The following is a 26,853-nucleotide window of genomic DNA, read 5'->3' on the forward strand; positions in this document are numbered from 1 at the left end:
AGCAATGGGTATATGCATATTTCCTGACCCTTTCTCCAGAGCCAGAGGTGGAGATGCCTCCTATTGTGCCATCCTCTCACCAGTACGATAGTAGGTGCCTACAAAGGACTCAGGAGACCATCGCATTCTTTTGCCGGTACTTCGACATAGTTGCTGCGGGAGACGTAACCCAAAACTCACAGTTATTTTTGCTTTATCAACAACTGACAACGACTAACCATCTGTATATACCCCTGTTTACAAATCGCTTGGCAGTCTTAGGCGTTGATGCCGGTTGGAGTTAGAGATCAGTATGCTGGTGCATAGGGGGCCTCCCATTTTTGACTTCTGCTAGAGGACCCGGTGTGTCGAGCCTGGTTTCTAGGCGAGCGATTCATGCGCCAGACGATGGGCTTGCTTGAGCCAGTAGTGCCCATGCCTCCTCTAGCATCCATGAGGGCCAAAGAAAGCCTCTCATTTCAGGAGCAGATCTAGTTCACGGAGGGCTTAGATGCAGACTACTTTCGTTGGGAGGGAGATTATGCAGCCTTCATTCGGACACATCTGATGCCACCTCTAACTGGTGTACGTGCTCATGTATGCAGAGTAGCAGGTGCCCCTACAGCCGGTAGGACTCGGGCGATGAGGGCCAGGACACGAGAGGCCCTTCCTGCTGGGCAGGTCACCAGCTGGGCAGAGCTTTCGACTGAGTTAACATGCTGGCGACATACCGGGGATCCCTACTAGGTTCTGATTGAGCCCGTGGCAGCCGGGCATGCACTTGTCGGGATTCGAGGCCCGACTTAGGTCTGAACCACACTTTGTATTTGCACCCTATACTTCATTTTAGATATGTTCATTTGCAGATTCTGATCATTCAAAATGCATTTGCAGGCATCCATTGAGTATACAGAAGGTGCTCTCGAGCTGATAGCCTCCTTAGTAAGGATGGTACAGAGGAGAGAGGCACTACTTAGCCTCTACGATATTCAAGAAATTTCTTTAGTTTTTCATTCTAGGCATCAAATTTCCACTGACACACTGACACTGACATTTCAACTGAAAACTTCCCAAACTCTATTGATATGCTGCATCGATACACTACATTTGACACATTGCACCCACATACTGTATTCACACATTGTATCTGACTTCTGCATATACACATTCTGCACACTGTGCTTGCATCTGATACACATGTTGTAACTGATATGTGACAACTGCCTTTTCAGAATCCACTCATATCGATGGCACCAGCAACAGCTGCATCACTCACACCAGCAGTGCCTCCTCCGACAGCAGAGAGGAGAGAGAGACAGGCTCCGGCCCGCGATCGAGGCAGAGCGAGCGACACCCGAGCCGAGAGCAGCCCTTCAGAGCCTATTACGAGTGATGATGATACGGAGACAAGCGACCTTGAGAAGGCAATGAGTCAGCATTCAGATTCATCTAAAAGTGGAGGTGATGACGCCGGCTCGGGTTCCGGGAGTAGAGGCCATGTTGAGGCGAGCTCTGAGGCGGAGAGCAGAGATGACGCCAGCTCGAGTTCCGATCCAGATTCAGATAGTGGCACCGAGTGAGATTGCTGCAGAGTCCTCTCCTCCAAGGAGGAGGACGAAGATGGCTTCTTGAGCCTGAGGCGACCAGCGCTGAGTTTTTGTAGTTTGCTAGTTTCTTTTTGCTAGCAATATTAGCACATGTATAGCTTTAGGAAGTTCTGTTTTGCTTTTAAAAATGTGTACTCCTCTTATGCAAATTGCCATGATCGGAATAAAAACTCACAGTTTTTTTATGAAAAATGTGTTTGCATATATATATATTTTTTTGGCATCATGAGCACCATATATGCATGAAATGAATAGGGAATTGAAATGGCCAAGAATGTTTGATTAAAACAAGACGCTTAAACGAGTAGCGAACCAAACAACAACCAAAATACAAAATGCAATATACAACTCGATAAAACAACACAACTGTAACTCGATAAACAATACAAAACAACACAAATACAACTCAATGAACTTGCTAAAACCAAAAAGGACTCAAAACAAGATGCTAAAACACACAAAGAGCAAAACAAAACACTTACTTCCAGCACTGTTCAGCACAAAGGTAGACAGTAAACTTGAGAGGAAGGGTGCCAACCAGAATAGGGATTTGCTGGCTACCAATACTGGTCTACCGTCCGTCCGTAGTGGCCGGCCGGTCACCAAAGTGAAGAACCTCTAGATTGTTGACACCTGGCTTCCACTCACTGCCTTATCTTCTACAAAAGGTTAAGCTTCATGATCTCTTTATTTCAGCTACAAATTCAATACAAATGGAGCCATTTTTTGCCAAAAAACTCTCAGATTGGATTGCAACTTTAGACAACTCAAAAAAGATGAATTTTTACGGTTTCAACATAAACGCACTTTTCCGGCTGAGCCGTTCTCCGCTTCGTTTTCCTTTCCTTCATGTCGTGGCTAGATCTTCATGTCGTGGCTAGATGTTGGAACCCGATTACATATATCTTTAGCTTCGGAGGACAAGAAATGTGCCCGACAATTGAAGAATTTCAAATGTAAATAGAATCCCGGTGCAATGAAGAAATCATACCTCAGTTCCGCTTCGGCCACATCAAAGATTTGGGATAGATGTGTGGGCTCACGCTACATGAGGCTCGATCTTTGGTTCACAATGGAGAGCTGGACATTCCCAGCTTGATTCATCGATTTTCTGAGTTCGATGACCAAAGTAATCTTTTTTGGCCAGGTTTTCGACAACACGCCCTCTGCTTGTGTATGCTAGCACATTTCCTTCTTGCCCCTAGTTTCGGAGGGTCTAGCATTCGTCTAGTTGAAGTGGCCCAAGGTTTGAAAGAGGGCAAGAGTTGCATCGGCTGGGTATTGGCCGAGACTTTGATGGACTTAGAGGCCTTCCATCAGCGAGAGACTACCAAACGTTTCCCACCCTTTCTAATATGTGTTTCTCACATCACTCACCACTCATGCTCTATTTTTCTCTCAAAGCCCTTTTCTCACTTTTCTCTTAACATACATCTCTCTATTCTTTAATCTCTCTTTTCTTTCATCCCTCCCCCGGTGTGGCTAATGGACAAGCTGAAAGTAGTGAACTCTTGCCCTGCATACTCAGCTCGAGCGCACTTTTTTCGCCAACAGCTAGTGGATTTCCCGAATGAGGAATGGTGGTGCCATTGGATGTGCAACAGGTCTGCTATTGACATTGCTTGGCGTTGCCTTTAGCTTAACTTGACCGAAATGAGCTACTAGCATGACTCGGTAGCCTGGTATGCAGTTAATCGGCCTAACACACTATGTATTCTACTTTCCATTCTGGTTCAAGTGTTAGTTTGGACATGATCAGACTTGCCCAGAGGAGGGGGTAGAGTACCCGGCTTCATGTCCTACCTGTGGTTCACATTTGGCTAGGTACCTCACTGCTTGGAGGACGAGGGACCTTCTGGCTCTTGCCCTTAGTTTTAGTTATGCCCTTTCTAGCGAGTGCCTGACTTGGCTCGAAGACAAGGCACAAATCGGGCCCACTTTGGCATCAGAAGCTTCCACGAGCACGAGTGGGGGACGCAGGAGCACCTGATTCATCGATGCCCCATAGTTTATTGCTTTGATATTACTTTTCATGTTTTTTTCATGTAATAAAAGCAACTTTGATTTGTATCGAGAGTTGGAGAACTTTGTATTGAAATCAATGAAATTAAAGTTTTGAGCACTGGAAATTTTCATTTTGGTCCAAAAATGGTCTAAATTGTAAAAGGTAAAATTTGAGCCAAGTCAACTTTTATCAAAACTTTTCAAAACCATTTTCGATAAGGATCACCACTTTGACGAACACGGAATCTATCCTCGAGATGTACAACCCCGAATCCAAAGATCACAAATTGCCCCTTGAGTGAATAACACTGCTGAGCACTATAACCAGTTCTCAGAATAAAGATCACAACTGAACTCTCAGATAAAGAACGGACAAAGATGACTTGATCATACACGTGGACAAGACAGTTGATTTGGAGGTGTTTACAGCCGAACTTTAGGATGAAGTTACCTACGTATCTCGAAGATGGGAATCAGGCCTTACGTAGTTCGGTTTGGGTTCACTCAAGTATTAACACTCTCCTTTTACGCTCTAACTTTTGCCAAGGCCACCCTTTAGGGTTTTCAACCTTGCGAGCTTAATTTTTCTTTATTTCCAATTTTTTGTGCTCTAACTTTTGCCTAGGTCGCCCTTCCGGGTTTTCAGCCTAGCGAGCATCTCAAGGATAGTATTTTTTCAACTTGTCCATGTTGATTGGTTGGGAAACTTCTAGGCCATCCAGGTCCATGAGAATAACATCTCCACCCGAACAAATAGTCTTGATGATGTAAGGACCAATCCAATTGGGTCTAAACTTGTCCTTGGGGTCATGGATGGGAGCTCGGTTGTCTTTCAGCACCAAATTCCCTTCTTTGAGATTCTAAGACTTAACCTTCTTATTATAAGCCCTAGCAATTCTGTGTTGATAACCCTGAACATGGTACAATGCTTTCAGTCTTCTCTCATCAAATAACATCAGTTCTCTGAACCTGCTTGTAGACGTCCCCGAACGCCCCGGGAGGGTGAGCTCCCGTTCGGTTCATTTAAGGGGTCACTACAGCTCGGACTCGATTTGTGTCACGGTTCTTAATCTGAACCAAAGAGTCCAAATCCAGCAAATCGTTTTGAGAAACAGATTTTTGAAAAGAAGTGCCAAACATGGACTGCTTTGCCAGATACAGAGTCGCCACCTAAATATTTTTTATGAGGGAATTTAGGAAACCCTGACTCGGTGCCGAAGGCCACATGTCCGTCATCACCGGAGTTGTCTCGGCTCGGGAGCTTGGGTACGATCGGGGAAGGTCAGCTATGAGCACCCCCTCTAGCCCGATCCGAAGATCGGCCTCTACTAACCGTGATATCTGTTTTTGAAAGCATTATGTGTTCTTAAACCAATTATTAGCTTAGAATTACTATGTTATGCGCGCAGCAAACAAGTATAGACTAGATTGCCTAATTTGGAAAGAAACATTGCATATCCGTTTGTTTTGAAAAGCGCTTTAGAGTTTGCTACTCGCAAGTAGGCTAAAACATGGATTTCAACGAGTTTTTCCAACTCAAACAATCCAACCTTCACCCACGGGCATTCAAACAGTTTATCTCATATAAGCATCTAGCCGCATGGCAAACATATTGTCATCGAAACACTCACACGCATGCGGTATGCTAAAGCATAAATACTTACATCGTACTCCGTGCCAAAACAATAAACTAGTTGGCAAACATGCGTGTCCTAGTTCATGTTAAGTTGACTAATGCAACACATGCAAGATGCAATTAGAGTAGGCTTGGCTAACCTAAACATGGCATGTGAAATGCAACCAATTGATGCACGTATTCAATTTGGAATTTGAAATACAAATGCAGTTAGCATGATGTACCGAACCCGGTGCATGCAGGACAAATGTATGAATGCACGCATGCATTGCATAAGGTATGCTAATTTTAAATATGCCCTAGTCTACCATCATAAGCAGGTAAATAAAAGGGAAGAAAGAAGTGGGGTTTGGAAGACATACAAACACTCACCCACACTTATTACAGATTTGCCCTCGCTCGGAGGGTACAAATAAATATTACAGTCCGAATAACAAATAAATTAATTATTACAGAATTTCTACTTAATTAATAGAAAGAATGCAAAATGAAGGAGAGAGATAGCCACAGCCTCCGCCTCGAGATGTGCGAATGATGCATGCTCGAACCCGCCTTGCCCGGAAAGTCCGTACCATACCAAGGCTGTCTCTGTTTACACTGCCCTGTCCCTCTGAAAAATCCCAAAGTGCTGGGACGGGTTTATTGCATACTGCAGAGGACCACCGGCTTGGGGAAAACCCCACCGGCAGTGCATAATTTCCACCGGTTGCTTCTGGACTTATCGGCCCTTCACCAATGGCCGGTCGGCACTGAATTATGCCGGTCGGCAGAAACTTCCTGCAGGAGACAGTTTTGACAGCAACAGAGAACAGACAGCATATGGCATGGGATTTCAGGCACATGTGAGCATGGTCATGTCTCCCATCATGTGTTGAACTCAGGGGAACACGGCCATCGATACTCGAGCCATCAATGGTGCATGATAGCCCAAGAGATCGAGCTTGCCATTTGATGAAAAGATGCATGCAACACACAAATGAGGACCAAGGCCTTATCATGTTGAAGTCAAAGGCCCCGGCGACCGAGAGTTAAGGCACGTTGCATCACTTATGGTATGAACACCCCTTAACCCTCACACTTGGTTTGACACCCCAAACCAAGTAATGCAATGCATGTTATGCAAACATGGCTCAAAATGCAACATGATATCAAGATACAAGGCATACCAAGTGTCATGCAACTAATATGGCAAGCATGCAATGTTTAGGCATCAAATATGGACAATTTAAGCAATAGAATAATCATGCTACAACATCTAATGAAGCAACCATGCAACAAATATGAACAAAGCATGCAATGGTGGCTTAAAATGGTAAAGGGGCAGACCTTAACCCACCTCAAAACAGTGGCCAAAAGTGTCCAGAAGGTGGACCAATACTCATGCCAACAAGCAAGCCAATGGTCTTAAGTTTAAGGCAAAAAAAAAAGGCACTTCACCCCCATCAACAAGACCACTCATGGCATGACTTGGACAAGCCAAAAATAGAATTTTAACGTGCAAAAAGGGGCTCCAAAACCTCCTAATATGACAGCTTAGGTGGCTCCCATGAAATGCATCGACCAAGACTCATTCCTAGGCATAAAAGGGTACACCCTAAGAGCATGGAAGAGGTCACAAATGTAAGCATACAAGCATGATTTATAGGCTGAAATATGACCTTAAATAATGGTAAATCATGAGGATGGCCTAAGCTATGCATGTTGGAGGTCATTATGCTCAAGGCTTATAAGCCAAAACACAAAGAGGTGACAGCAAACAAGGCAAGCATGACTGAAATAAATGGCCAACAGACCTTAAGCATGGTAAAATAATGCCAACACCTTCATGGAACCAAGCCAACACGTGCAAGAATCATGGCCTAAACACAAGATACAATTCTAGGCCAAATGGAGGAATGTAAAGCAAGTATATTAAGCATGCAAATGGCTACAAATCCGGCCAAAAACAGAGATCATATATGACCCAAAATACCAAAAAAACTTCTGAAATGAGGCCAAAAATGATCAAGCATGCATGTTACCCTTTTAAGCCAAAATGCAAGGAAACAAGACAATGAAGGGAGAGGGGTGTCCCTCCCCTATGCAAGACTTCAAACCACCTTCCTCACCACTAAAAATCCACTGGTTTTCAGTAGTGAGAAGACCAAAACACTTAAGCAAATAAAGCCTTACCAAAGAGGCAACAAAAAGGCCAAATAAGGCCTAAGAGGGTGAGTTTGAACTCAAACCATGAAAGACTCTTAATGAAAGTGCTTAAGCATGAAAATACAAGCCTTTTTTATGTTATGCACAAAAACTAAATCAGCAAGTAAGATAGGTAAGAGACTAGTGCAAGTTTGGGGAAACAAAAGTAAAATGCTCACCCTTGAAGCACACTTCAAGAACAGCCAAGGCAGCCTCCTTCTTTTGATCAAAAATAGCCCAAAAACTCAAGAATCAACCCTCAAAGTCCTCAATCTCGGAGCAAGGTGTAATAGTGTGTGTATTGGTGCAAAAGTAAGGTAAAATCACACTTTTAGGCCAAGAAACACACACAAGGGGGGAGAGAGAGGGAAATATAGAGATAGGGTGTATCTATATGTGGAAGCTCTGGTTTTTGCCTTCAAAGTTTCTAACCTAGAGCAAGGAGAAGGCCTCTCCTCTTATAGAACTCCCTCTTGCAAAGCTTATACAACAAGCTTGCTTAGAGGGCAATCCCTCCATACACGTGTATGGAGGGAAGCAGAGTTGGTGCCAGCTATCATAGCTGGCACAAAATATCTACATAAAGTAGATGAACAGTGGTCGGCTGCCCAAAAATGTCATTTTGACAAAAAAGAGTGCCGACCGGCAACAAAAGGTGCCGACCGGCAATATACATTGCCGGTGGAAGCAAAAACCAGCCGGTGGCCTCTAGCCACTGCCGGTGGTGTATGGGGATGCCTCACAAGGCATTCCCTGCCCCTCCAAGGCAAAACACAAGTATTTGGTGCAAAACCAGACACAAAATGGTCAAGTTCGGAAATTCTGAGGCAGGGCGCGTAGCCGAGACTCCCGGGAACTCCAAACGAACACAAACATGGATAATCACTGAGTGTTCAAACAGTGACGTCCAAGTCTTGAGGACGGTCAAAAATAGGGTGTCTACACTGCTCCGTTGTCAGTTCGCCTCTGCTATTTGACACTCAACCATAACTCGTAGTGATAAGACTTCTATTTTGATTGACAGAACAACTTCCATCCCAAAGACAAGAGAGCAAGGAGTTGCCCAATAGACGTCCGGATTGAAGTTCTATAGCCCTAGAGTGCGAATTGCAATTTGTCTGGCCAGTCCCTATAGGCCTCAACCATCTTCTGCAAAATATGCTTGATGTTCTTGTTGGCGACCTTAACAGCTCTATTGGTGTGCGGTCAGTATGTAGATGACTTATGGAAAGCCACGTTGTATTTCTCCAACAAATCAATCACTTCTTTCTTGAAGTGGGAGCCATTATCTGAAATGATCTCTTTTAGGACTCCATATTAGAAAATGATATTGTTTTAGATGAACTTAGCCACATGCACTACTTTCAACACTGCATAAGAGGGAGTTTCCACCCACTTTATGAACTAATCAATTGCCACCAAAATGTATTCATGCCCATTCGACCTTTTCGGTGTGACTGCGCCAATGACGTCAATTCCTCAGACTGAGAACGGCCATGGTGAAGTCATGTTGTACAGCATCAATGGCGGGATATTCATGCGATTAGCATGAATTTGGCATTTACAGCATCGTCGAACAAAACCAATACAATCCTCCTCCATAGTAGACCAGTATTAACCTTGCTTAAGAATCTTCCGAGCTAGCATTCCTCCATTCATGTGTGCTCCACACTCTCCCCCATTGATGGCCTCCATTAGGCGCTTTGATTCCTATGCGTCGACACATAACTTGGCATTCCCAAATGACCTTTCTTGTATAGTTTACCTCTGCAGATGATAAATTGAATGACCATCCACCGTATTGCCGTCTTATCTTTGGCATTTGCCCCTGGGGGATAAACCTCCTTTTCCAAGAAATTCAAGATATCATAGTACCAAGGGTTTTGATCTTACGCTTCATCTATCGCGGTGATAGTCTCATAGGCCGCGTATACTTTTGCTCAATGATGATCAGACGCATCCGGACTCCAAATGAGATGGCTATCATAGAAGATATAGTTGATAAGGCATCAGGGAACCTGTTGTTCTCTCTTAGTAGATGCGTGAAAGTCAGCTTCTCAAACCTAGGAATCAGAACATCCAGGGTTTGGTGATAGATCTTCATCTTTTCTTCTTTGACCTTCCAGTCTCTATTTGCTTCAGACACAGCTAGGTTCGAGTAGCCGATAACGTCCAACCTTTTTGCCCCTAGTTCCAAGGCGACTTCCAAACCAGCGATATGCGCCTCGTATTTTGCTTCGTTATTGGACACCTTGAACTGGAGTTTGAAGGCTAAAGGTATACGGGAATTGTCGGGTGCTATCAGCAACACAACTATCCCATAACCGTACTGATTAGACGCTCCGTCAAAGTACATTATCCCAATCTCTTAATCAACTTGCCGAATGGCTTCATCTGGGAATAGGTATTCTACCGCTTCATCCCCTTCCACTGGGTGATCTGCCAAGAACTCCACGACAGCTCTCCCCTTGACCGACTTGCGAGTGACATACATCAGATCAAATTCGGAAAGGAGAAGCAACCAACGGGCTAGCTTACCCATAAGCGTTGGTTTCTCAAAGAGATATTTGATAGGATCTAATCTCGAAACTAGAATTACGACGTGAGCTAACAATTAGTGCCTCAACTTCCTGGTAGCCCATACCAAGGCTAAGCAAGCTTTCTCCAACGGGGTGTAGCGGGTCTCATAATCCAGCATTTTCTTGCTCAAATAGTAGATGGCTTTCTCTATCCTATCCTTAGATTCCTGAGTAAGCATGCATTTTGTTGTTGTGTCTGTTACTGACAGATACCAAAATCAAGGGCTTCCCTGGCTCTAGCGGCAACAACACAGGTGGATTCTGAAGGTACTATTTGATCTGCTCGAAAGTGAATTGACACTGATCATCCCATCGAAACTTCTTTCCTTTCTTCAGGAGAGAAAAAAGTGGTTCACTAGTCAAGGTTAATCTTATAATAAATCATCTTATGAATTGCACTTTACCCAGAAAGCCTCGCACCTCATTTTCAGTCCTTGGTGGTGGCATTTCTAGGATGGCCTCAATTTTGGAAAGATTTAACTCGATGCCCCTTTGTGTGATCAAGAAACCCAGCATTTTCCTTGCTATTACACCGAAAGTACATTTTTGTGGATTCAACCTCAGTTTTTATTCTCTAATCTATTGAAAGAATTTCTTCAATGCAGTGTAGTGGCCCTCTCTTTCCTTGGACATGGCAATCATGTCGTCCACGTACACCTTAACCTCTTTGTGGATCATATCATGTTGAATTTTGCTTGCATCCCTTTGATAGGTAACCCCAGCATTCTTCAACCCGAACGACATCACCTTGTCGCAGTAGGTTCCCCACGACATAATGAAAGTAGTTTTCTCTCTATCCTCGAGTGCCATCAGAATCTGGTTATACCCGAAAAATCCATCCATCATGCACAAGTCCGTGCCTTCTGGAATGAACACAGCCGGATTGGGTAGGTAAGAAGGGATAATATATGCGTTGGGGTTATATGGGATGGCCAGTGTATGTATTAGATTTAGGTTCCAGGGTGGGGGAACTTGTGTGGGCTGGAAGAGGGTTGGTAGTCACATTTGGCTTTTGGGGTGGTGCTATCACCTTGTTATAGATGAGATCTTGAATCTCATGGCGCAGCCTGTAACATTGGTCAGTGTCATGATCGTGCTGCTGGTGAAATAAACAGTATTTGGCGGGGTTATGTTTCGGTGGAAGAGGATCGAGTAGTGGGCGTTGTTCTAACGACTTAAGATGCCCCTTTTTGATCAGCACGCTCAAGGCTTGGGATAAAGGCATATATAATGGGGTAAAGACCCTTTGAGATCGAGCCTGGTTGTTTGAGGTTTGTGGATTTGTACTAGCGAATGGGTTAGCAGTCTTGGGTGTCGTGGTGACAACATTCACATCAGATGGCCGCGCAGTTGTGCTCCCACTCATGGTTGCATTGGAACTGCATGTGAAAGGCCTCTTAGGCTGCTCATTTTCATCGGTAATCAACCCCTATTTCATTGCATCTTCAATCTGAACTCCTATCTCATGGAGCTCAGTGAATGTGAACAATGGCAAGACAATCATCTTCTGCAATAATTTCCCTTGCAGATTGCGAACCACCATTTTGATTTGGTCCATCTCAGATAACCTGGTAGTCATTACCGAAGCCTTGGCCATCCATCTCATTACAAAGTCCAAGAAGGCCTTCTTTGGCTCCTAGCGGGTTGCCTCAAGATCACGGGTTGTGACCTTGATCTGGGTATTATAGAAGTACTGTGTGATGAAGGCCTCAACCATATCCTCCCAACTTCGTTTCACAAAGTCTTCCAACTTTGCATACCAGATAGCCGCTATCCCTGGCAAGGTTCTGCCGGAAAGCAACAGCTTTTGAAGTCTGGTAAGGCCCATTGGCCGCAAGATGTCTGAAAATAACCGCAAATGGACCATGGGATCCCCAGAACCATCAAACTGGTCTACGTGTGGCATTTTTGAATCTGTTTGGCAGAGTTACTGTAGAGTCAGTGTATCCATCTTCGATGTTAGGGATTGAGTACACACCCTGTGCCCACTTAAAAAGCTTCTCCATCTTGTTGACCTTCAATGTAGTGGGGTCAAGCTCAAATTCAAATGGCACCTCAGTTTGGTACCCTGGTGCCTTGGAGGCCAGTGGTGGGATGGGGTTTACTAGGTTACCCAAATTCTCAGCCTGAGCATTAGCAGTGATTTCGAGTGTTGGGACACCCACTGGAGGTGCATGGGAAGCTTGTTGTTGCTGTAGCCTATTTATCACCTCAGCTTGATGGGCTGTAACTTCAGCTTGGCGGGCAGCATCTTGTTACATAGTTTCAATGGTTTGCTAAAGATGACGAAGCAAGTCTTCCATGCTAACCGATGGATGTTGAGCCATCGGAACTGGCGAATAATCTCTTACTGGAGTGTAAGTAGAAGACTGAGCCTGACTAGGAGCAGGTGAAGTAAAAGGTGACTGTTGAACTGGTGAATTATGCCAAACCCTCCTCCTTCTCGTAACCGGTGGGAGTGAAGCAAACACTGGTTGTCCCCTAACAAGATCCCCAGATCTATAAAGTCTCCTCACACGGGTCCAGAGTGCTTGGGAAGTAACAGAACTGTCCGAAGCAACTGTGATAAACTACCTTGCAAAAAGAAATAAAGCAAAAAGAAAGCAAAAATCCGAAACCGCATAGCACCTCAACTCAGATGTGAACAAAGGCACAGTTGTAATGATAAGCTGTAGAAATGCACTCAACATTGATTTCTGCCCCCAAATATGATACCCAAACTTGCAACCAATACGTACATTCCTGTAGAGTTTCACTCTAAAAGCACATACCAGTTAAGTGAGAGCCAAAACACCTCTACGATGGGGTAGGGTTACCCTGTACTAGTTTCGTTAAGAACTAGGGTTAACTATTCAAGCAAAGTGGTTTCACACAACCCTACATTCGGGTAAACAACCTGTCCTAGTGTGGAACAGTCTTTATGGCTTTTCGATATGCAACTAAGCCAAATGGTCAAACAGGGTACCTCGGCAAGACTACCTAATATACCTCTCGCACCTAGCACCGAGAAGTGAAAGGAGGATCAAACGGTACAGCAGTAGTCCAGATCCAAGGGTTGTGTTCCCATCATGGCAGAGCCCGGAACCGGTCAGCCTTTTGGCAAGTTTTTCCAAGCAAGCCTTCAGCAAACTGTTCAGGAATAGCAGATGGCAAACATAGTGACTTATTTGCACCAATGCAATGCAAATGCAAAAAAACACATAAGTGTAGATAAAATGTCATATCACGAGCTCACAAGTCAAGTTCTCTGATTCCACAGCGGAGTCGCTAGAAACTATAGCTCTTCTTTTTCGTACCCCCTCTCGGAAGCTCGAAAGAAGCCTTACAGTTTGGACTCCCGCAGTTTTGAATCTAATCTCACAAGTGCAATATGAAACTGATAAACATCGAAGAGTCCAAACCAGCAAATCTTTTGGAAAATTGATTTTAGGATAAAAAATGTCAAAAATAGACTGCTTTGCCAGATACAGAGTCGTCACCTAAATATTTTTTTTGAGAAAATTTAGAAAACCCATGACTCGTGCCAAAGGCCACGTGTCCGTCATCACCAAAGTTGCCTCACCTCAGGAACTTAGGTACAAGAGGGGAAGGTCATGAATTGAGCACCCCCGCTCGGCCGATCGAAGATCAGCTTCTACTAGTCATGACATGACTTTTATCAACATTATATGCTCTTGTTCTGGTTTATTAAGCTAGCATTACTACGTGATGCGCACAAGCAAGTATAAACTAGTTTGCCCGAATTGGAACAATTCAACTTTATGCTTGTTTTGTGAAAAGAGTTTGATTCTGCCACCTCAAGTGGGCTTATAGTTTATGAATATGCCACTTAACAAAATGGCCTTAAAATGTACATTCGTTGAATTGTTCCAATTCAAACAACAAGCATTCATCCATAGGCATTCAAGCTGTTTTAGCAAGCAAGCATTTAGCCTCATGGCAAGCATGCCAGACATGGAAATCACTCACACTCATGCAAGTATGCTAAAGCATTAAAACCCACTTAGTACTCCAAGCCAAAAGAAAACAAAGTTAGAAAAATGCATGATTCCTAACTATACAAGATATCTAATGCAACACATATAAAGAATGCGACTAATAGACTTGGCTACTAATATGGCATGTGAATCAATTTTAGACATGCAGTCTAAGCATGTATTCAATGAAGTATTGAAATAACAATGTAGTTTGAATGATGCACCGAGCCTTGGTGTACACAATACAAGATGAACGGATGCAAGCATAAGGTATTGTAATTGAAACATGTCCCCAATCTAACCATCAAAAGCAGATAAATAAAAGGGAGAAAGACGTGGGGTTGGAAGACATACACATTATTACATTACGCTCTCATGAAGGAGAGTTCGAATGAATAAACTAGAGAAGCTAATTAAGCTAACTATTACAAAACTTAAACAATAATTAACTGACTATCTAAGCTAATTAATTAAGAATTCAACTAGGCTAAACTAATTAAATATTACAACACAAACTAATTTAATTATTCTAAACTAATTAAATGAGTAAACTACTTAGCTAGAACTAATTAAGCTAATTTAAATATTACAACACAAACTAATTAGGTACAACTAATTAAGCTAATTTAAATATTACAAGACAAACTAATTTGCTATAACTAATTAATTTAAAACAAATGCCTAATTAAATGCTAATTTAAACTAATTAACTAGCTAACTAGTCTCGAGAAGCAAGGGAGGCCCATACATGCTCGGTTTCCACCTGAAGAATATCTGTTGTCTGCCCTCAAAAGCCCCTATTTACACAATCCTTGCACCGCTTTTCTTCCTGATCATATTCACAACTTTCCCTATTCTCTAACGGGGTGACAGACTAGGTTGGTTCAGTATCTAGAACTGAGGCGCATACACGCTACCTCAACCTATGGGGCTGCCATATAGATTTCAAGTCGGGGATACACCCCGGAGTATTTAAACTAGACTTCAGTCTCGGAAATTCCAAACCTTTGTGTTCTAGGCATCGCCATTCGAACTCTAGTTTCCACCGTCGCAGTTGGTCTCCTAGGAACTCATTTCAAACATAACTAAGATGCCTCTGGCAGGGAATGGTACTCAGGGAGAGCACTTTGATAGCCATTCTGGCTTGAAGCAGGCTTGAACTTGAGCTTGAGGTAAAGGTACACTCATACATCAAAGAAATGACAAGGCCTAAGAAGGTGCACCCAGAATGCAATCTCGAAATTTTTGAAAGTTGAAACAAAATCAAATGCTCCAATTTTCCCTCTTTTTCTTTTGCTTTGCAGTCCGGAACCTATGTACCTTCAGATAGGTCCTAGTTCTATTGTTCTCTCTTTTGATCGGGGTTGGACCCTGTAGTTTATGAAAGAATGAACCCTGTTTTGCACACCATGTTGGGAATGACACAGCACTCTGAGCACAAAACGATTTATTTTTGAAATTAAAACCAAGAATGAATTCTTAACCTGGTATTGAGCCTACGACTGACCATAGTACACCACGACTCAACAAAAGAAGAACAAAGTAAAAACAATCTAACACATCTATTTACACTGACAATGACTCAAAACAAGAATCGAGACAAACAAAAAAAAGAACAAACACAGCACTCGGATTTGTTCCAATGGCGAAAGGCCTCTCAGTTCATGGGGAGCCTGTTTCTGCAGGTATTGTTTCCCACCCTTTCTTATTTGCGATTCTCACATCACATTGGCTCTCAATCTATATTTTCTTTAAAAATCCCTTTCCTTACCTTTTCTCTCAGTGCACATCTCTATATTCTTTAATCTCTCTGATTTTTTTATCCCTTCCCAGGTGTGGTTGATGGATAAGCTGGAAATTGTGGACCCTATGAGGGGGGTCAGATATCTTTTTCCATTTCCAGTCTGTGCTTGGCACTGAGCTTGATACCTCGCTACTTGGAGGATGAGATAGCTTTTTTGGCCTCTGTTGTTAGCTTCAGTTGTGCCCTTTTCTAGCAAGTGCATTGATAACGGGTAAAAGACAGAAAACCTTACTCGACTGTGCCCCTAGTTTATCATTTTGACCATTTTTTTGTTTTTGGCTTTCTTCTAAAACAATTTTGACCAACATGAGGGTTAGATTAACATGTTTGTTTGACTTTCTGCTTTGAAATCATGTACGTCAGGCTATGAGCACTGAAAATTTTCCTTTTTTGGATCCAAGAAATGGTCCAGTTTTGGGAAAATGGAATATTTTTCAAGAGAATTAGTCAACTTCGCTAAAAATCCTCAAAACTGTTTGCAAATGGCCACTACTCAACCAACATGGAATTAATTCTTGAGACGCGCAGCCTTAGATCTAAACTTGATTTGTCTTATAGTTGAATCTTCTAATAGAATAGGACAATCGATTTTGAATGAAAATGAGCCAATTGGACATGGATAGGATAGCCGAGTTGAACAAGAATCAACTAATCAACATGGATGAGACAAGCAAGTTAAAAATGGTTGGGGCTGAACTTTAGGATGAAGTTGTCTACGTATCCCAAAGATGGGAATCAGGCCTTACATAGTTCCTGGGTGAAGGTGCACTCAGGTATTAACACTCTCCTTTTGTGCTCTAACTTTTGCCATGGCCGCTTTTCCGAGTTTTCAACCTTACGAGCTATTCTTCTCTTTTCATTTTTCTTCTTTTTTCTTTTCCTTTGCTTTTTTTTTCATTTTCTTTTTTTTTATTTCTTCTCTTTTTTGTTCTTTTTCTTTTTCTTCTTGCTTTATCTTTTGCCTAGGTCGCCCCTCTGAGTTTTTGGCCCAGTTAGCCTTTTAAGGATAGAAAAGTTTACTTTGTCCATGTTGATTGGCTGTAGGATCTCTAAGCCATCGGAATCCACGAGAATGGTTGTTGTTTCTGACTAAATAGCCTTGATGATGTAAGAGCGCATCCAATTGGGTTTGTATTTTCCCTTAGTGTCATGGATAGGAGCTCGATTGTCCTTCAGCAATAAATTTTCTTCTCTCAGATTATGGGATTTAGCTTTCTTGCCAGTCTTCATTGGTTTGAGAAATGACCCAGTTTTGAATCTTCGAGCACCTCTGACCTTTTTTTGCCCCTAGTTCAAGTGCTACTTCTCATTTAGTTATGCAAGCTTCCTTTGATGACACCTAACCTTATTATCCCTAGTTCAAGGGCTGCTTCGAATCCGGCCATGCAAGCCTTACATTGTGGTTAAATGTTTGAGCATTCTACATCAAGGGTTGACTCTCGAGGCCGAGAGTGATCCTATGCTGTACAATCTCAAGATCAATTCCAGGCATGTCTTTGTAGGACCAAGCAAAACATTTTTTGAAATCTTTTAATAAAGTGGCTAGTCGCTCATGCTCTTCTGAAGACAATGTAGAACCAATCTGGATCAAGCCAGGATCCTTCTCAGTACTCACATTAACAGGCATGATTTCATTCAATCAAGGGCTTAACAGGCCTATCTTTCTCTCAGTTGATCAAATTTTTACAAATCCCGAGGAATTCCTTCCTCTTTGTTTTCATCACAGTTTCGAAAATAGTTTTGAAAAACTTTGGTCAATGCAATGATTTAAAGGCACAAAGAAATAAGTGGAAAAGTACTGTCATTTCATTCAGATCTTCTGGTGCACTTAGCTCAATGGTAGAAACAAACTTGAAGAGTGAAAAAGACAAACAAAACAAGACAGTGATGTGATGTCCGAGTTAACATGCCCGAAAGCACCTGACTCTCTAACACAACAAGATTGACTCAAAACAATAAGACTGATTCAGTACCCAAGTCTAAAAGTAAAATAAACAACATTTTCAAAGTGCTAAAAAGTGCATGCCATCCACCACATCTGGAGTAAAATGAGTGCCATCAGCAGGTGGTTCATCCCTGATCACACAGTCACATTATCCCCCAAGTTCATTGATCCAGTGTCGATAGACTTTGTAGGACCTGGCAGAGTGATGACCTTATTGTCAATTAAATCTTGAACTTCATGGCGAAGACGAAAACAACCGTTAGTGTCATGACCGGATTATTGATGGAAAGCGCAGTACTTAGCAGAATTATCCCTTGATGGAAGGGGATCAGGGAGAGGCCGAGGGTCAAGAGGTTTGAGATGGCCTTGTCCTATGAGGATTTGGAGAGCTTTGGAAAAAGTTATGTAAAGAGAATTAACGGTGTGGTTTCTAGTCCTGCCAGGGTTGATAGAGGGGTTGGCAGGTGTTGACTGGGTTTAATGACCTCTTATAGGTGTAGGATTAGAGTTGAAAGGGGTGTTTCTGGTACGACAACCATTTTCATGGTTCATCCCTGGATTCAAAATGCTCCCTACCTAAGCGACAAAAGTGTCATCCACAGTCTTTGCAACAACTGCAAGCGCTTGTTGTTTGTTCAGTCCTTCGACCTTCAACGCCTTCATAGCCCACTGAAGTTATTCACAATGATCAATACTTGCCCCGGCCTTGTTCTTGCCCCTTGCCTCCACTTTGCCAAGGGATTGGGTCGCTATATAAGAGGAGAGCCCAGTTGTTGTCGACATGTCATCACTCAGACTCGAGATAGTTTCTGGTTGGCCATTTTCAATTGTTGCTCGCCCCAAGATTGGGGAGCCTTTTGGCTTGAAATTTTTGGCATGTGATGTGGTTAATGATGGTGCCAAAATCCCAAAGGCTAAATTTGTCACAATTCACTGAAGATCTTCAATCATGCTCATTAGCTCAGAAGTAGTGGGTTCATGAGTTTGAGATGATTGGGGTTCAAGTGCATCCATCATACACAAGTCCATGCTTTTTGGAATGAACACCTCAAGCTTCGGTAAATATGATGGGGTGATGCATATGCTGGGGTTGTAGGTGGATGGTAGTGTATGGATTAGGTTGAGGTGTGAAGGTAATGGGTTGGTGGTGACCTGAGGTCCTTTTGGTGGAGCTATGATCTCTTCGTCAATAAGATCCTGAATCTTATGATGAAGGCGGATGCAATGGTTTGTATCATGACTGTGCTATTGATGATAGGCACAGTATTTAGCGGAGTCATATCTTGGTGGAAGATGATTTGAAAGGGGTTGGGGTTCTAGGAGCTCTAGGTACCCTTTTTCTAGCAGCCTTTTCAAGTCTTGAGAGAGACTCATGTAAAGAGGATGGAAATTTCGGGCTTGAGGCCGAGTTGAAGTGCTGGGTTTTTAGCTATTGATGGGAGTGGTGAAAGTGTTTACTTCTGAGCATTTCACAGCTATGCTAACATTGGAACTGCGAACAACATTCCTTCTCATAGGTTCATTACCTTCTGCAATGATCCCTTGCCTGATGGCATCCTGGATTTGATTCCCAATTTCATGGAGGTCCTTAAAGTTGAATAATGGGAGGACTATCATTTTCTGCAATAGCCTTTCGTACAGATTTCTAACAATTACACGAACTTGCTTTTTCTCTAGAGGCTTCTTGCCATCATAGCCACCTTTTCCCTCCATCAAATAAAAAACTCTAAAAGGCCCTCCTTCAGTTCTGGATGCATTGCCTCAGGATCACGAGTTGTGACCTCGATCCGTGTGTTGTAGAAATATTGGGCAACGAAGGATTCGGCCAACTCCTGCCAGCTCGTTTCACAGAGTCCTCCAATTTAGCATACCGAATGGCAGCTATTTTTGACATGGTTTGGCTGAATGGTGACAACTTCTATACTCAGTTCAAACCCATTAGTCATAGGATATCAAAAAACAGACGCAAATGCACCATTGGATCTCTAGAGCCATCGAAGCAGTCAATATGTGGCATCTTGAACCGCTCCAATAAGGTAACTGCCAATTCAGTGTGCCCATCCTCTATGCCTGGAATAGAGTTGACTCCTTGTGCCTTTTTTAACAACTTTTCTAGCTTGTTGACTTTGAGCGCGGTTGGATCAACCCCAAATTCAAATTGTGCCTCGGTTTGATACACTGAGCTTTGGAAATTTGTGTTAGGATGGGTTCTGTTGGATTGCCTTAGTTTTCTTAGACGTTGGCAGTATGAGATATGGCTTCGGGTGCTGGGATACCCGTGGTAGGTGCATGGGATGCAGATGTCATAACTGGTTGAGGTTGCTATTATTGTAGCCTGGTTATAACCTTAGCTTGACGGGCTGTAACCTCGGCCTGGTGGGAAGCATCTTGCCGTAATGTCTTGACTCTTTGTTGCATATGTTGTATCAGTTCTTCCATACTGGCTGGGGGATACTATGCCATTGGAATAGGTGATTGGTCTTGTGTTGGACTAGACACAGGTGAGCCAAGGGGTGACTGTTGTAGGAACTGGACCAGTGAATTCTGTCTGTCCGTTCTTTGCCTTGTAACCGGTGACAGTGAAACAAACACTGGCTGCTCCTGAACTAAATCCCCGACCTTACAAAGTTTATCAACACGAGTCCAGAGTATCCAAGGGATATCGGAGCCTTCTGAATCTATGGTTCCAGGACTACCTACCAAAAGAGGGAGATATCGAAGCCTTCTAAAACTATGGTTGTAGTACTACCTAGCTAAAAAGAAAATAAACAACACCTCAGCCCAATTTCACTAGAACAGATATGATCACAGCTGAGTGACTATACTCCACACTAAATTCTGCCGCAAAATAGATACCAATTGTACCACTGATAGGAAGCACCCCTGTACAGTTTCACTACAAAGCACATACCAGGTAAGAAAGAGTCAAAACACCCCTATGAGGGGGGTAGGGTTACCCTGTCCTAGCTTTAACATGATCTAGGGTTTCACTACTTCAATCAAGCAGTTTCATGTAATCCTGCACAAGGGTCGGCATCCTGCCCTAGTTTGGAACAGTCTCTATAGCTTTATTATATGCAAATAGGTTGAATGGTCAAAAAGCGTACCTCAGCAAAACTACCTAATATACCTCTCACACCTAACAATGAGAAGTGAAAGGAGCATCAAGCGGTACAACGGTAGTCTAGATCCAAGGGCTGTGTTCCCAACATGGCAGAGCCCAAGACAGGTCAACCTTTTGGCAAGCTTTTGGACAAGCCTCCGGCAAACTGTCCAGGAATAGCAGATGGCAAACACAGTGACTTAAGCACACCAATCCAAATGTGATGCAAAGAACATATAAGTGTAGATAAAATTTCACATCATGAATTTTAAGTCAAGTTCACTAAATCCCCAGCAGAATCGCCAAAAACTGTAGCTTGACTTTTTCGCGCCCCCTCACGGAAGACGGATAAGCCCTACATTATCAAACTCTCGCGGTTCTGAATCTGATCTCACAAGTGCAATGTGAAATAGATAAACACCAAAGAGTCCTAATCTGGCAAATCCTTTGGAAAATTGATTTTAACTCAAAAAGCCCAAAATGGACTGTCTTTCCAGATATAGAGTCGCTACCTAAATATTTTTGGAAAGTTTAGGAAACCCATGACTCGTGCCAAAGGCCACGTGTCCATCATCACCAAGATTATCTCGGCTCGGGAATAGGTACGAGAGGAGAAGGTCATGAATTGAGCACCCCTACTCGCCTGATCAAAGATCGACCTCTACTAATCATGATGTGATTCTTATCTACATCATATGCTCTTGTTCCGGCTTATTAGGCTAACATTACTATGTGATGCGCACACATACAAGAATAGACTAACTTGCAAGAATTGAAACACTTTGATTCATGTTTGTTTTTGAAAATTGTTTTGAATATGTACCACTTGAAAAGGTGATCTCATATGTACGTTACTCAAATTGTTCCAATTCAAGCAATTAGCCTTCATCCACAGGCATTCAAGCAATTATACACTTAAGAAATTAGTCTCATGGCAAGCATGCTAGACATGGCAACATCGACATGCGATATGCTAAGGCAAGTAAAGGCTCACTTAGTACTCCAAGCCAAAAGAGAAACTAGTTAGAAAAACGCACGATTCCTAACTATGCGATATGACTAATACAACACATGCGATATGCGATCTAAATAGGCTCGGCTACTTAACATGTCATATAAATCAATCTGATGGCATGCGGTCTAAGCACATATTCAAAGAAGTATTAAACTAACAATGCGAGTTAGAATGATGGACCGAGCCCAATGCATGCAAGATACGTGGATGCAAAGCATGGGATATGCTAAACAAAACATGGTGCCTTAAACTAACTATCATAAGCTAGTAAATAAAAGGTAGAAAGGCGTGGGGTTGGAAGACATACACATTATTACAACATTGCGCCCTTACACGGGAGGGTCCGGATAAACTAACTAGCTAACTAATTAAAGCTAAACTAATTAATTAACTATTACCAACCCAAATGAATAATAACTAAGCTAGCTAACTAATTATTACAAACCGAATGAACTAATTAATTAACTAATCCAGCTAATTAAAATAATTACAACACAAGATAAATTAGCTATTCTTATTAATTAATTACAAAGCCACTATTTTAATCACAACACTAATATATTTATAACACGGATCCCGAGGATCGATGGAGGGCTCATGCATGAATGCAGTTTCTACTCGAAAAAAGCCATTGTTTCTGCTGCTGAATGCCTCTGTTACACAGTAGAACATTTGCACTGATTTCCACCTCCAGACCAACTTTGTTCTGTTTCAGAAGGACACTGCTTGATTTTGCCTTGGTGGCCAGTAGAGGGCCTGCCGTCTACTGCAGGTGGCCGGTCGGCCACAAAAGATGGCCTGCCGCCACCAATAGTGACCTGTCGGCCACTGATGACTGGGCTTCCCTGCTGTAACAGAGTGCAAATAAAGCAAAGACAGTGTATTCTTAAGGGTTTGTTTGCACAATTTACCCCTCCTTATCATTTGAACAACTCAAAGGAGTAGTGAAACTTGATTCACAAACCACCAATCTATGTAATTTCATTGCATGATGGCCTATGAACTAAAGTGTGCAAGTTCAAGGAATGCAATAAAACAAGACTCTCAAAACCACCTCCCTATCATGAAAGATCAAGGGAAATAGTTGAGAATGAATCTTAAACTGTTTTCATCACTAATGAGTATGAAATGACTCAAGACTCAAGGGTTCAATTAACGTCTGATTGAACCCTAACCAATTATTATCTTGCACTTTTTTAGCCTCAATTTTATTACTTCATTTTAATTTACCAACCATTCCTCAATAAATTGAGTTCAAAGGTGAGTTTAAAGTCCTCTAATGGAAAGAGAGCTCAAACCAAGTGTTCTTTGGGCTTCAAAGAGACTTTATACCATTGTTAATGAACCACCAAAGGGATTAAACCATTAAGCATGACACCTCAATCTCATGCTTAAACAAACAAATAATTTGAAACCACTTTCAAAGCAAAGAAAAAGCCGAGAAAGAAGGGAGGTTGCAGAGGTGATTAAAGGCGAGAACAAGTGTGGAAAGCCATAAATAATCACTATCAACTCAAATAGGATGGTGTCTAAGGCCTAAAATACTAAACTCATGAGGACAATTACACTACAAACATGCAAAGCAAAGCTCAAATGCAATGAAAACGTAAAAACGGTCCAAAATAAGTCCTAAAACATGCTGGAATTAAGATAAAAATAGCTAGAATAATAAGTTAAAACATGGATCATACTAGGCTAGTAAGCAAAACACAAGGAGGGGAGGCTAGCCCTCCAATTTTGGACTTCAAACCATGATTTTAGGCACTGAAATAACTCTGAAAATTAGTGTTTAAAAGCTCAAAAAAAGATAGTGTAAAGGTGGGAAACACAAGGGTAAAGGTCTTTAGAGTAAGGTGTAAAGAAGGGTGAACCACCCCTCAACCTTTATTGGCCTTAAAACCCATGTTGTAGCCCAAAAATACATAGCTTTTACAGCCCAAAAAACTATTGAAAATAATAAGAAAAAGAGTCAATACAACAAATAAAGAGGCAAAGCTTTATACCTCTTGAAGAGTAGAACCAATTCTAGGTAATAAAACAAGGCAAACACACCCTCAAGAGCTCAAACAAGGCTCAAAGATACCTCGGCTCAAAGATGGAGAGGTTTGGTTAAGAGTGTATAGGCGAAGGTGGGGAGTGTATAGGCAAAGGTGAAGAAATTTGCAAGAGAGAAAGGGAATTGTAGAGAAAGGAAAAATTTTGCTCCAAAATTTTTTCTAACATCAAAGCAAGGGAGGAGGTCCTCCATATAGAGAAAAACATGAACCTCCCTCAGAAGCATCTAGCCATACACGTGGGAGAAAATGCAAGCATCTGTGTAAACAGCTGGCACAAATGTCACAAAATATCTGCAAAAGACGTTGGTGGCCGGCAACCAAGAGCAATGGCCTGCAACCCATAGAAGTGGCAGGCAGACCACTAGAGATTGCAGGCATGAAGATCACTAGGTTTCATCCAAAAACAAGGCAACAAGGGTGCAAGGTTTGGAAGGCTCAAAGTTGTGGCATTCCGCTAAGGAATTCGAGCACTTAACAAGCATATACACTCGTCATTGGGTGTGTAAGTGACAACGCCTAAGTCGTAAAGGCGGTCAAAAATGGGGTGTCTGCAAATTTCTTCCTCTTCGTTTTTGTTAAAATTCTAAAAAACTTGGTCAATGCAATAAACCAATGACACAGAAAAGTACACAAAATCTGCAGAGTTCTCATTCATAAGTTTCGGCTCTTCGGTTACAACAGACTCAAAAGTAAATGAAAAAGAGGACCTCGACCGGACCTTGGCATCCGGGTTACCACCTCCGGGAATGCTAGACTCAAACTCCCCGGACTAACTTGAATCTGATTCCGACTCCACAGACTCAGTGGAATCAAATTCTGGCTCATCACCCTATTCAGAACTGGAAAGATAGCCCTTCTCCAACTGCCAAATAAGACATAGTGCCCTCGATGCATCCATAATACCACTGGTTGGGTCCATACCCGGTTCTTCCCCGATCATGGAAACAGTAATGTTATCCCCCAAGTTCTCCGTGTCAGTCACAAGATCTGTCAGGAGATTGGCTAGTGCTACCCCTACTGTAAGCTCACTGTTGTCTGAGTCATCTTTCGTGCTCTGCCTAGCTTTGATGCTTGGTCCAGCCCTTTCATCATCACTGTCCTGTCGTTGTAGATCAAAGAAGATCCGAATCTGAAGACACATTTTTCTGAGGAATGTACCCAAGGCTAAGGAAAGCTGCAAAAAAGGAAATCCTCTCCCTCTCGAACAAAACGGTCGTTCAACGTCCCCCAAATTGGCCTATGGACGAGCTCATAATGCTTTCCAGCTCTCTTGGCCTTGGCTTTGCCCCTCATCTCTTCCCCCTTCCTTATCCAGTCCTCTTTGGTGGGTACATAGCCCAGTCTAAAGGCATGTGGGTTATGTGGCACCTCTGCCAGCGCTGTAACACCTTTTTGACCACCCTGTCCAAGTCCCATTCCCGGAATGTACCGCATTTTTCTCTTGAAGTAGATGGACTGGGCACTAACGTACATGCCTTCGTCCACAACCAGGATAGTCTACACTACTCAGGCTTCCGTTAGAGTGAATCCCGAGAGGAATACATCCTCATCGCCATGGTTGATCTCTAGCACTGGCGTAGTCACCTCTAGAGGTGGATGGAGAGATGAGTTCCCAAAAACTATTACTACCCCTCCCTCGTGAGGATACTTCAATATCTGATGGAGGGTGGAGGAGACAGCCTTTATGTGATGTAAGCAAGGCCTCTCTAACAACAGGTTAAAGGTAGCCAACACATCCAATACGTGGAACTTGATCTCTTGCTCATATGGGCCCACCTGGACTCGTACTTTCATTGTTCCCATGAATTCTCTACTTGTATTGTGAGATGCCTGTATCACTTGGGCAATGGAAGAGGGTCGGGAAGTGGGCAAGGTTCTAACGGTTTTAGGTGCCCTTTCTTAACTAGCACCTGCATAGCTTTGGATAAGGTCATGTATAGTGGGTGATAAATTCTACCTGGAGGTTCGAGCAGGGTTGGATGGTGTTTGTAGGCCTTGGTTGGCGAAGGGGTTGGCAGTTTTTGTTGTGGTGACAACACTTACGTCCGATGGCCTCGCAGTTGTGCTACCACTAGCAGCATTGGAACTGCAGACAAATAGCCTCTCGGTCGGCTCCTTATCGTCGGTGATAATCCCCTGCTTTATGGCATCCTCAATTTGAACCCCATCTTATGAAGTTCTTTGAATGTAAATAGGAGAAGAACAATCATTTTCTGTAACAACTTGCCATGCAAATTCCAGACAACCATTTTGATTTGATCTTTCTCTAAAGGTTGAACAATTAACATGGATTCTTTGGCTCTCCATCTCATTACAAACTCAGAGAAGCCTTCCTTTGGCTCTTGACGTGTCACCTTGAGATCACAAGTTGTGATCTCGATTTACGTATTGTAAGAGCACTGAGTAATGAAGGACTCGGCTAAGTCCTCCAAGTTTGCTTTATTGAATCTTCCAACTTGGCATACCAAATGGCCGTTGTACCCGACATAGTGTGACCAAAGAGAGATAGCTTCTGCAGTCTAGTTAAGCCCATCGGCTGTAAGATATCTGAAAATAGTCGTAAATGAACCATCAGGTCCCTCAAACCGTCAAAGCAGTTAACGTGTGGCATCTTGAACTACTCTGGTAATGTAACTGCCGATTCAATCTATCCATCCTCTATGTCTGGAATGGAGTTGACTCCTTGCATTTTTTTGAACAGCTTCTCTAGTTTGTTTACTTTGTGTGCAGTAGGATCAACCTCTAATTCGAATGGTACCTCAGTTTGATAAATCGAGGCTTTGGAAGCTTGTGCTGGGATAGGTTCTGCTGGGACTGGGAAAACTGGATTACCCTGGGTTTGTGGATCTTAAGCAGTGGCAGTATTAGTAGTGACACCGAGCACAAGGATAACCGTGGTGGGCACATGTGATGCAAAGGCTGCTACTGGCTGCGATTGCTATTGCTATTGCTATAGCCTAGTT

The sequence above is a fragment of the Camellia sinensis genome, chromosome 10, assembly GCF_055761805.1.
Source record: "Camellia sinensis isolate YWXY chromosome 10, ASM5576180v1, whole genome shotgun sequence".
Lineage (NCBI taxonomy): Eukaryota > Viridiplantae > Streptophyta > Magnoliopsida > Ericales > Theaceae > Camellia > Camellia sinensis.